Here is a 12,724-nt window from a genome sequence, read left to right as displayed (position 1 = left end):
TCTTCGTAAGGCAGATTTCTGAGTCCATGTATCCTTTTGGTCATTCTACTCTGTACTGGTTTAAGAAACAAGCAACGCGCGTCGATGGAAAGGCTTAACACCCCGAACCATATCAGATGTCATCACGGCGACACTACACCCACAATGCAACGCGATATGAATTATGTGCCTGTGTGTGTGTGTGTGTGTGTGTGTGTGTGTGTGTGTGTGTGTGTGTGTGTGTGTGTGTGTGTGTGATTCACCATGGTCTTGGATCACGTGTTGGACTCGTGATCGACAGTTTTTACCCTCCCAGAAGAGAACTCAGAGCTCATATATGACCGATCTATGGGTAATGCTGTGACCTTACACGCACACACACATACACCTAACTTTCCGCCCACGAGAGTTGGAGTAACGACCCGCAGCGCAGCGATACTGAGATTATCTCAGCCCTGGGCGGGATTCGAATTCGGACCGCTATAGCAGCGGTTGCGAACGCTACCACTGCGCCGTGTGTGTGTGTGTGTGTGTGTGTGTGTGTGTGTGTGTGTGTGTGTGTGTGTGTGTGTGTGTGTGTGTGTGTGTGTGTGTGTGTGTGTGTGTGTGTGTGTGTGCGGATGATCATGTTATTCATACAAACATACAACGTGTGTAACAAAGTCGAGACTAGCTCGTAATAGCCCATGGTCCGGGCGCACATTTGTATACATGCGCAGGCATGGGTTTGTGTACGTGCATATATGCACATGTGCGCCCGCGCGTGTTGTATTAGTCATCGAGCCGCTCATATATTCACTCTCTCGGTGCCAAAATCGTCCTTGGTCGAGTTCAGCCGCCTGCCTCTGCTTCTAGTACATCGGGCCCCACAGTCCGTTTTCTTCGCGAACTTGCGTGATACACAACGACACTTCACAAGACTCTCATGAGAATTATTTGCGTAAATATTATGTTATTTGTGTGTCTTGAGCCCGTAGAGATTATGATACTCTTCTATACTGTAGCCCGATGCCGTTACACTGCATTTTCTAGTACGGGTTATGAAATGTTGATTAGAAAAGTCTTTTGCGTTAAGTAAATTACAACCACATTTTCACAACACACGGGAGAACTTAGAAGGGTGGGCCTATTAAATGTCTTTTATTTATCTATATACTTTTCTTTTTCTTCATTTCAGCTTTCTACCTTCCTTTTCCTTTCTTCCTTGTTTCTTTCTCTTTCTTCCTCTCTTTTTCTCCTACTTTCTTTCATTAATTCTTTCTTTTTTTTACAATTTCTCTATCTGCCTTTCTTCCTTTCTCCCCCATATTCTCAATCTCTCTCTTGATTTTTCTTTGTTTTTCTTTAATGCGAGTCTACCTCACTTAGTGGTTTCTTTGCCACTTGTAGGGTTGAATACGTACATTGTAGAGATGAATAAGACCAATTTTGACTTCTCAGAAATATCTGACAAGATTTTTATCGACCTATAAGGAGGTCATTAAGTCTGGTGTGAATTTGTACAGTCTCGACGTATGATGTGTGTAGCTGACAAGCTCAATTTATTCTCGAAGGTCATCACATCATAGTACACACCTCCATGCGGATGATGAAAAAATTACATATGCAAATACAGTCTCATATGTGTATGTAGATTGGCTTGATTATTATACAAAATAGGTTATAACAAATATTATAAAAATAGTTTTATATGGAGCAATTTGATGATGAGGATGAAATACAATTCTTACAATAACATTGGCAGAGTAAAGACATCGGAATTCCTTGAAACAGAATACGCGAGAAACTAAACCACAGAAAACGGAGGTATTGATGTGTCACTACAATACTCCCCCCCCCCATCTCATAGTGACGAGGTGGGAGGAACGAGATTTTTGTCTGAGGCGTGACGAGTTATCAGTAGGATCGGGTGTTACCGACATGGTAGGGGGTGTTAGGCCTGGCGTTAGCGTGTAGGCTGGTAGGAGTCCGTGGGCGGGTAGGTGATCAGGCTGGGCAAGAAGAAAGGATGACCCTTCGCCCACGATGAGCTAAAACAAGAGGAAAACAAGAGTGGTGGATAAGAGTGGAAGAGGTGGAAGTGACTGTGTGCCTTTGACTTGGCTACCTTTCTTAAATACTATAATCGCAATCGTCAACCCTCTTTCAATATACATTTCTAATATTCCCTCTCCGCTTTAGTTTCTTCCTAGCACAACATATTTTCCCTATCCACTGACTACCTCTTACGCCAGCATTTATATCCAACACCACGTTTCAAAACTCTCCACACACTCACCTAAATCATTCTAAAACCCTTCTTTCCCTTCCTCGCTTTTCTTATTGCCAGGGTCATATACACCCACAAAACACCCACACCTCCCACATTATCCTCGACGACACTTCTCGTTTTTTAACTTTCTCACACACATCTCATGTCTCATCAACAAAGCCACACCCACTTCCTCCCTCGCTTTCGACACCTTAATATACTCCTAAGATCTTATTCACCTTTACCTTTCAGCTTAGATTTATTCGATGCTAACACATCCATCTTTCTTTTGAAAGCAGACTCTCAATCTCCATTTTGCTCTCGCTTGTTCCACACTCATGGGCATTCAAAGACCCAATTACTCAAAAGACAAAAAGGTTTGTGTGGGTGAGACAGAACGTTAGTGTGGCTATAAAGATGAGCTGTTACTTCATCCTCTTGGCACAATGAAGTGCTTTCTGACTTTTGCTCAGGCTAAGAACGGGCAAATCTTATGATAATGAAGGGTTCGGTCGATGTTTTTTTTTTTCTGTCGACACCCCCTTCAGGTCTTCCTATTTATTCATCTTACATCCACTTTCAATCTCTCTTCCGCCAGATAGTGGCCGGGCATTCCATCGCTCTCTCTCCTTAACATATTCACATCCTGAATATTTTACAATCACCCTCTTCGACATCACTACATAATCTATTAATACTCTCTGGACTACCCTCCCATCAGCCACCCTGGTTCACGTATACCTATGTACATTTTCTTCTTAAATACTATAATCGTCAGTATCTCACCCTTTCAAGACATTTGTGGTTATGTTGTACTCATAACAATAACATCACGAAGAATCTAGTGTGATTACGTTACTTTGTAAGGATAGTGCAATAGGACACTAAAATTTACCGAGGTGACATGCGTCGACTTCGTGTACTGTGACTGTGTCTACAGTATGTGACTTGGTAATAAGCTCACTCCCTGAGCTCAGACTATCTTTAACGTTTTTATTCTGACTAATGACAGACGATTTTATCAACATAAGAGATTTAGAAATAACCTTGACTAATCCGCCGGACTCAAACGGATATCTCTAATTTTTTTTTTTTTTTTTTTTTTTTTTTTTTTTTTTTTTTTTTTTTTTTTTTTTTTTTTTTTTTTTTTTTTTTTTTTTTTTTTTTTTTTTTTTTTTTTTTTTTTTTTTTTTTTTTTTGCTAATGCCAGCTTAGAGGATCTCCATGTCCCCTGAGGGTAATGCACTTGAAGTGCGATGTCGTGATGATGTGGTGCGGAGGAGTTCGATTATTGCTGTTTCCCTGAGGCTTTGTGGTAAAGGCATTAGTGATTTGACGATATTGTTGTTCTTTTTTCTGAAATAATGGGGTCGGAAATGAACCCAGAACTCAAGTCTGATAACGATGTGTTTCCGCCGGAAAGGCCTTCGCAAACTAACTACATCATTACCTCTACCACTACCAATGCCACCACCACGCCTAACCAGAGCTATAGCCACTGTCCATGGCTACAACCACAACAACCACCCGTCACCACAACTACAACCAATGTTCATCATACTCATGGATCATCACTAAAAACACAACCATAGTCCATTACCACAACCACAACCACCGCTAATCATCTTGACCATTACCATCGTCTATCACTACAATCACTGCCCATCACCACAATCACTGCCTATCACCACAACCACTGCCCATCACCACAATCTCTGCCTATCGCCACAACCACTGCCTATCGCCACAACCACTGCCTATCACCACAACCATCGCCCATCACCACAACCACTGCCTATCACCACAACCATCGCCCATCACCACAACCACTGCCCATCACCACAACCACTGCCTATCACCACAACCACTGCCTATCGCCACAACCACTGCCTATCACCACAACCACTGCCTATCACCACAACCACTGCCTATCGCCACAACCACTGCCTATCACCACAACCACTGCCCATCACCACAACCACTGCCCATCACCACAACCACTGCCTATCACCACAACCACTGCCTATCACCACTACCGTTGCTCACCACCACAACTACAACCACCACCATCGTCATTCCCAACACCAAACTTTTTCTGCTGCCCTCACCACCAGCTATCAGGACGCTGTCCTCTGTGCACTGCCGAGCACACACGGGGTCACACTCCGGCAGCTGTATAAGAATGGCGAGATCAGCAGCCAAGCAGCACGGAGCAAGGTCACGATTCAATGATCCACCTTACGGTGTACCTCGCTTCCCGGGATGGCTCTTGAAGCTCACAACTGATCGCCATTGATCTTGTCAGACATCAAACCTTTCTGATTCGTTTCCAGTGCCGGACGACGAAATGCTCCTCCACAGAAGAAGCCTTCCTCTATCGTTACACCTTAGCACAAGGGTTCTCAGCCTTACTTGGCCCATTCACCCCTTTCACCATTTGTCAGAATGTCATTCCCCCACCCCTCCTTTCCAAGATTGTCTGTTTCAAAAGGTGCATTCTAAATAATATGCAAATATTACTAAAAAAAAAAAAACTTATTTTTTTCCAAATTAGTATATATTTTCCCCATATTAGTATAAATCCAGCCCAGGTGACAGGCCAGATAGGCCAAAACCTATAATGGCTTTCTTCACCCCGTAAGCTGACTGTGGTCACAAATCACCCCCAGAAATCCCAAAATTCCTCCCTGGGGATGAATTTCACCCCTAATGAGAACCCCTGCCTTAGCACCTCAGCACAGAAAGACACCGCGCCAGGCCATCCCTCGACGCTTACTCACTATCTGCAACCTTACTTCTCTCTACAAGGACATTAGAAGCCTGTCCCTAAATCAGATTACTTCTCTGAGACACAGTTTAATCAAATTGATCACAGAACACAGTGATCACACACTCGACACACGAAAATGAACAGTCGGTCGGGAGCTCCAGCCTGCCTCGAATTCCTTGACCGATTCTGCTTCCCACTGAACATAAGAACATAAGAATGAAGGAGACTGCAAGAGACCATAAGGCCTACACATGGCAGCTCCATATCCATCAACACCTGTCTTCCCCATCCATAAAGTTGTCTAATCGTTTTTTAAAACAACTGATAGTTTCAGCGCTCACTACATGGTTACTATGTCTATTCCATTCGTCGACCACCCTATTAGTAAACCAATTCTTGCCTATTTCCTTCTTAAATCTAAATTTGTCCAGTTTAAATCCATTACTGCGAGTCCTGCCCTGCTGTTTCAATATGATGACCTTGTTTGCATCACCCTTGTTATAGCCCCTGATCCACTTGAACACCTCTATTAGATCACCCCCGCACTCTGCGTCTTTCCAGAGAGTCGCAGAGAGTTATATTGACAAGATCCTCTGGCCTTACGACCATCGACCAACAAGCTGCAGATACCCTCGACCCGGTGTGAGACCACAACGATCAGCAGCAGCGAGTCATCCTACTCATGTACCTCGAGCTTGAGCCACTTATCCAAATAAACTGTTTCCCCCTTTTTCTCAATAAACGTTGCAGCGCTGCTTCCCTTATCTTACACTATTTTCTCGCTGATAAGAGGGGTCTATCTCAGCTGAATAGAATCGTCTGGCGACAGGTAGACAAAGAGCACATATAAAACCAAGATCAAGAGTGGCCAGATCACATTTTCATACAACTCCTCTCGAATCATTCCCATCTTAATGCAACTGTCACCTGACTAATGAATATCTTTGGCGAATTTGCGAACTATCAAATGAACCATTTCTACAGGAGAGACCATTTTCATAAACACCTTACGACACTCAATAATGTTACTTTAGTCTTGCATAATCTCTTCAAGCATTACACATTCTTTTTCCAGCATCTATACCGCTCTGCGAGGATGCTAGGCATGAATGCCTTTGCCGGAGTTCAGGTATAAAATCGTCATATGCCGTCACTGTTACCACGTGTTGACTCTTGCGGGACACAACGCCAGTACCATCCAACTCCCTCTCTCCGTCAGACGCCACTTCGTCCTTTGTACATTGTTATCCAGTGACACTTCGTCCTTTGTACATTCTTATCCAGTGACTCTTCGTCCTTTGTACATTCTTATCCAGTGACTCTTCGTCCTTTGTACATTCTTATCCAGTGACTCTTCGTCCTTTGTACATTCTTATCCAGTGACTCTTCGTCCTTTGTACATTCTTATCCAGTGACTCTTCGTCCTTTGTACATTCTTATCCAGTGACTCTTCGTCCTTTGTACATTCTTATCCAGTGACTCTTCGTCCTTTGTACATCCTTATCCAGTGACTCTTCGTCCTTTGTACATTGTTATCCAGTGACACTTCGTCCTTTGTACATTCTTATCCAGTGACTCTTCGTCCTTTGTACATTGTTATCCAGTGACACTTCGTCCTTTGTACATTCTTATCCAGTGACTCTTCGTCCTTTGTACATTCTTATCCAGTGACTCTTCGTCCTTTGTACATTCTTATCCAGTGACTCTTCGTCCTTTGTACATTCTTATCCAGTGACTCTTCGTCCTTTGTACATTCTTATCCAGTGACTCTTCGTCCTTTGTACATTCTTATCCAGTGACTCTTCGTCCTTTGTACATTCTTATCCAGTGACTCTTCGTCCTTTGTACATTCTTATCCAGTGACTCTTCGTCCTTTGTACATTCATATCCAGTGACTCTTCGTCCTTTGTACATTCTTATCCAGTGACTCTTCGTCCTTTGTACATTCTTATCCAGTGACTCTTAACCTTTTTCACACTGTTCCTTCCTTCATGAATTCTTAACATTCGTGAGGCTCCCTTTCGTTTTTCTACCAAATCTTACCCCGCAAAAAAAAAAGAAAAAAAAATGATAACAATGATAATAACAATAAAATGCTGATGAAGAGAAACCCTTTGATTTATTGCACTTGACAGTCACATTCACCTTACATTTCTTTAACACAGGACAGAGTGATTATTTTTTTTTATATCTAGATTCCTCACATTATATAGAGATATATAATTTGTAACAACAGGCCATGATCCCCCTAAGTTCTTGTCATGGTGTCCTTGGTGGCCCCAATGGTCCTCAGGTTAGGTTAGGATTCACAAGTCGACGACCAGCAAGAAAGGGAACAATTTTCCTTATTTCTTTCCGTATGGGATTTTTTCTCCGCGAGGGATATTTTCCTTAGGGTATTTTTCATGCAATCGTCTTACGGCACGCCTCATCGTGCGATGCATAGATCGTCAACAACACCATCCATGATGACGAGTGGTTATTTTCATTTCATTCTGCTCGGCGCCAACCTATTCCATTCATTTCCTTGTCCCACCCTCAGTGGCAAAGAGGATACAGTATCTCGACCAAACCTTTACATAAGAACATAAGAATGAAGGAGACTGCAAGAGACCATAAGGCCTACACTACGCAGCTCCGTATCATCACCACCTGTCATCCCCATCCATAAAGTTGTCTAATCGTTTCTTAAAACAACAAAAGAACATTAGAATGAAGGAGACTGCAAGAGACCATAAGGCCTACACTAGGAAGCTCCGTATCATCACCACCTGTCATCCCCATCCATAGAGTTTTCTAATCGTTTCTTAAAACAACTGATAGTTTCAGCGCTTACTACATGGTTACTAAGTTTATTCCATTCGTCGACCACCCTATTAGTAAACCAATTCTTGCCTATTTCCTAACTAAATCTAAATTTGTCCAGTTTATAACCATTACTGCGAGTCCTGCCCTGTTGTTTTAATATGATGACCTTGTTTGCATCACCCTTGTTAAAGCCTTTGATCCACTTGAACACCTCTACCGAGACACGCTTTGTTTCTCTTCATCCTTGCCATAAACTACCAACCTACTTCATCTCATCTCATCTCTCGAAGATAAAAAAGAAAGCTTTAATGATACTCTTTCTGCTGAAGAGGACTACAGATAGTAGCTTTAATGATACTCTTTCTGCTGAAGAGGACTACAGATAGTAGTCGAAATATACAGTTTTTCCTGTACTTCCGATATAATTTCTCCGATAGTGGGTTTAAAGTGAACACCCACAATGATGATGAGGAAGAGGAATGAGGGAAAAAGGGGGGAGGAGGGGAAGAAGAAGAAGAAGAAGTGAGGAGGAAGAGGAATATAAGAATAGAGGAGAGTGCAAGAGACCATAAGGTCTACACTAGGCAGTTCCAGGTCCCTTACCACCTGTCACCCTATCCATAAAGTTATCTAATCTCTTAAAACAAATAATTGTTCAATGCCCTCTGTTAGTAAATCACTTCTTGCCTAGGAATTCATCTAGACGTCGCCACCAACAGAAAGTAACGTTAATTTAAAGTTTACCTGGTGAAGTAACCGAAGCTCTTACTGACTTCAAGGTTACTTTCCAACAAACCTTCTTGGATCTCCGCCCTGACCATCTGGATGTAAAGGCGAGTCATTTACATTAAGTTCCAGTTTCCGCCTTGTAAGTTAAGGTTCCTGTGACGTCTTAAGGCTGAAATACACGTGCAGTTTAAACTGACAGTTACAACTGTTCAGTTATAACTGTCAGGTGAAACTGCACGTGTGTGGGTATATATATATGTAAAATAAATACCCCCACACGTGCAGTTTCAACTGACAGTTATAACTGAACAGTTGTAACTGTCAGTTTAAACTGCACGTGTGTGGCCGGCCTTAGAATGTATGGAACTCTTCCAGACCCTATTCAATGAGCACTAAAGAGAATTAGAAGAGAAGTGAATGAATGAATAAATAAATAAATAAATAAATAAATAAATAAATAAATTAGATAATGATAACGGATAAGGAAGAAATTTCGAAAATCAATAAAAAATATTGATTATAATCCTGTGGAGGAGGTGGAAGAGGTAAAACAAAAATGGAGATAGTTGAGGAGAAGAGGGAGTGGAGAGGGAGAAAGAATTATAAGAGGATCTATATGGAGATAAAAAGGAGATAAAGATATGAAAGAGAAACCAAGGAGGAGGACAAAGGAGAGGTTACAAATAAATAAATAAATAAATAAATAAATAAATAAATAAGTAAGTAGGTGGTCAAGTCAAAGCACGTACACACTTCACTAACGATAAGACAGGAGGACGAAGAATAGGAAGTAGGAGCCAAGCAATAGGAAGAGCAACAGGAAGAAGAATAAAAGTAGGTTAAAGGAAAGGTGGAGAGAAAAAGGACAAAAATCTAGAAAGAACAATATAGGAAAAAGGACAAAAATCTAGAAAGAACAATCTAGGACAAAGGACAAAAATCTAGAATGAACAATATAGATAGAACAAGAGAGAGAAGGGAAGTACACATGGACAGGGAACAAGAAAGGAACAAGAAAGTCAAACACAAAACGTTAAACAATGTCAAGGAGTCTTTCTGAAGAAAAAGGACAACGATCTAGAATGAACAATCTAGGAAAAAGGACAAAAATCTAGAAAGAACAATATAGGTAGAGCAAGAGAGAGAAGAGAAGCACACATGGACAGGGAACAAGAAAGAACCAAGAAAGGAACAAGAAAGTCAAACACAAAACGTTAAACAATGTCAAGGAGTCTCCCTGAAGGACACCTTTCAAAGAAAACTTCCCTAAGTGCCTTGTTACTTGACGTTCTGTTTACCATCTCACACAACTCCTGTTCTCGAGAACCTGGACGCCTCGCACGTAGGCGCAGACAGGCCCTCAGCACGTGAACCGGCAGGGAAGTTTCCTGAGTTGTCGAAGAGTCTAACGGTTCGTCGAACGCGGTTCGACAGACACGTGATTAAAGTGATGTGTGAACGGGGTATTTGGGATTTAACCAACGTGTTCGACAAACAAATACCCCGTTCACACGTTCACACATCACTTTAAACACGTGTCTGTCGAACCGCGTTCGACGAACTGTTAGACTGTATAAAACCCGCTTAAGAAGATCACCTCCCGCTACGCAGCAACGGTTTCTGGTTCTTTCTACGACGCGTCCATGTTGAGGCGGAAGAGAAAGTAGCTCCGGATATGAAGAGATATTAAACCGTAAAGGGCCATTTACACGGTCAAACTGTTTGTCAAACAAGTGTTTGAAGTGTTGTTTGACCTTGTGAATGGGGCATTTGGTTGTCGAACACATTTGACAAACGGGACATTACGTTGTCGAACACACTTGAAAAAACGTGTTTGACAACCAAATACTCCACTCACACGGTCAAACATCACTTCAGACACTTGTTTGACAAAAAAGTTTGACAAGCCGTTTGACCGTATAAACAGCCTTTAAGACGCGTAGAGGGTCTTTACTGTTGAATAATATCGTCATGTGTTAACCTGAATAAAATCATTCAGGTGTAAAATTCGTCTGCTTAAGCGAGATTAAGTGTACTGACACAAATTGTAATTTTCTTGGATTAATCTTCTCTCTGATACAATTTTTGTTAAATTGGATAGCCGCTGACGTTCTGACGATGTGTGTAGCTGATCACTCAAAATTGCGGAAGACCTTTTTTTTCCTCATTGTTCAATGTGGAACAGAAGTTTCCGATATTCATCTACACAGATCGTCAGAACGTCAGCGGCTATCCAATTTAACACAAATTGCAATTTGTAACAGATTGCGTAGTAGATTATGTGATTCAGACAACAACAGATGAACATTACGGAGATAAATCATTTATGACACTTTTCCGATATGAATATTCGACCAATTTTTTCAATAAAACTAAAATGATTTAAAGCGCCGTTATAAAACGTACTGAAGAATGATAAACTGTGATAACATTAACACCTACTTTTTTGTTATGAATGTTACTATATGAACTGGAAGTGACAAAACAGAAGTTTATATTCAGGGAAGATTGTAATCATGAGCAAAAAAAAAAACATTTTCAATACTGATTTAGTACATAATGCCATTCAGTTGATTGTCGGTATTTGTTTTAAATGCAAGTGTTGACTATAAAAGCTTACAAAATCAACGTTTACACCTCATCATAGGGTTATACGACAGTTTTTGTTTTTGCAAACGACAATTCTATTTAGATGAGGTAGACTCGGGAGTCATTGGGATCGTCAAATGTCCGGACATTTGTTCAGTCTTTGTACGGACATTTGTCCTGAGTCTGGACCCCCCCCGCCCCCCCCCCAACTCCTTAATTAAACAAAATCGCCTGCAGCTGCAAGAATTTATAATGAGCTCCATTGGATGTAAGGTCTCAACTATGCAGGTGGAGAACTCCAGTGATCTCTTTTACGTACAATCACATCAATATCAGCAACATCAACTACAACATCAATATCATTATAATCAACATCAGCCTCATCATCAGCATCAACACTGATATCAATAGCTGCAGTAGCAGCAGCAATGCCAGCACACCAACTGCAACATTAACAACAACAACATCAACATCAGAAACATCAACTGCAACATCAATATCATTATAATCAACATCAGCCTCATCATCAGCATCAACACTAATATCAATAGCTGCAGTAGTAGCGGCAATTCTAGCACACAACTGTAACAATAACAACAAGAATAGCAATAAAGTTTTTATGATTTTAGTCATGCCGCGATAATTGGAAATCACTTTCTACTCTTGAAGGCTCATCATTTTCAACCCATCACATCCCTTCTTTCAGCCTTCTTCCTTCAGTCTTTCCTTCACTAATCCTTATGCCTCCTCCTCTTCGGTACCTGACCAGAATTTCATTATTCACTAGATATTATTCTGGTTCGAGGATATACAACACAAACACAATTCTCTTTCCCGAAAAGAACTTGTAGTAACATGGATCCTCAGCCCTTCAACATGGCGTAGCACCTGGACAGGGAATGTCGCGCATGCGCAGTTCGTCCCTTCAGAAGCTCAAAAACGCCTGTCCTCAGTGGGAATATAATCCAAACGCAAATCATTGTACTGAAGGAACTAAAGAGATAACGCGCATAGATACACTTACTCCTTCAGTCCTGGAGATCGTTCGAGCCTCATCGAATTGATCTCCGAAGTCTTGAAGCGGACATAATACTCAATCGTTCCAGTGCATGGAGGTCTGCGAGAAAGATGAACCTGCACAACGCCACATCTTCCTGGACAGCAGTTACTGTGTCTTTGTTTACATCACATCCATGGCTTAGTGTCCATAAGTATACTGTCTCTAAAGTTGAAAAAGGTGGAAAAAGAGAGTCACGGGTCTCGTTCCGAGTTTATTCCTGACCGGTTTCGCTTGTAGCTTCTTCAGAGGAATGTACAGCAGTTACTGTGTCTTTGTTTACATTACATCCATGGTTTAGTGTCCATGAAGTATACTGTCTCTAAAGTTGAAAAAGATGGAAAAAGAGAGTCACGGTTCTCGTTCCGAGTTTATTCCTGACCGGTTTGGCTTGTAGCTTCTTCAGAGAAATGTTCATTCCTCTGAAGAAGCTACAAGCGAAACCGGTCAGGAATGAACTCGGAACGAGACCCGTGACTCTCTTTTTCCACATTTTTCAACTTGTCACAATGTCTCAACATGTCTCTAAAGTATCTGATGT

The sequence above is a fragment of the Oratosquilla oratoria genome, chromosome 38, assembly GCF_046742065.1.
Source record: "Oratosquilla oratoria isolate Oo_2021 chromosome 38, ASM4674206v1, whole genome shotgun sequence".
NCBI lineage: Eukaryota > Metazoa > Arthropoda > Malacostraca > Stomatopoda > Squillidae > Oratosquilla > Oratosquilla oratoria.
This window is presented reverse-complemented; position numbering follows the sequence as displayed.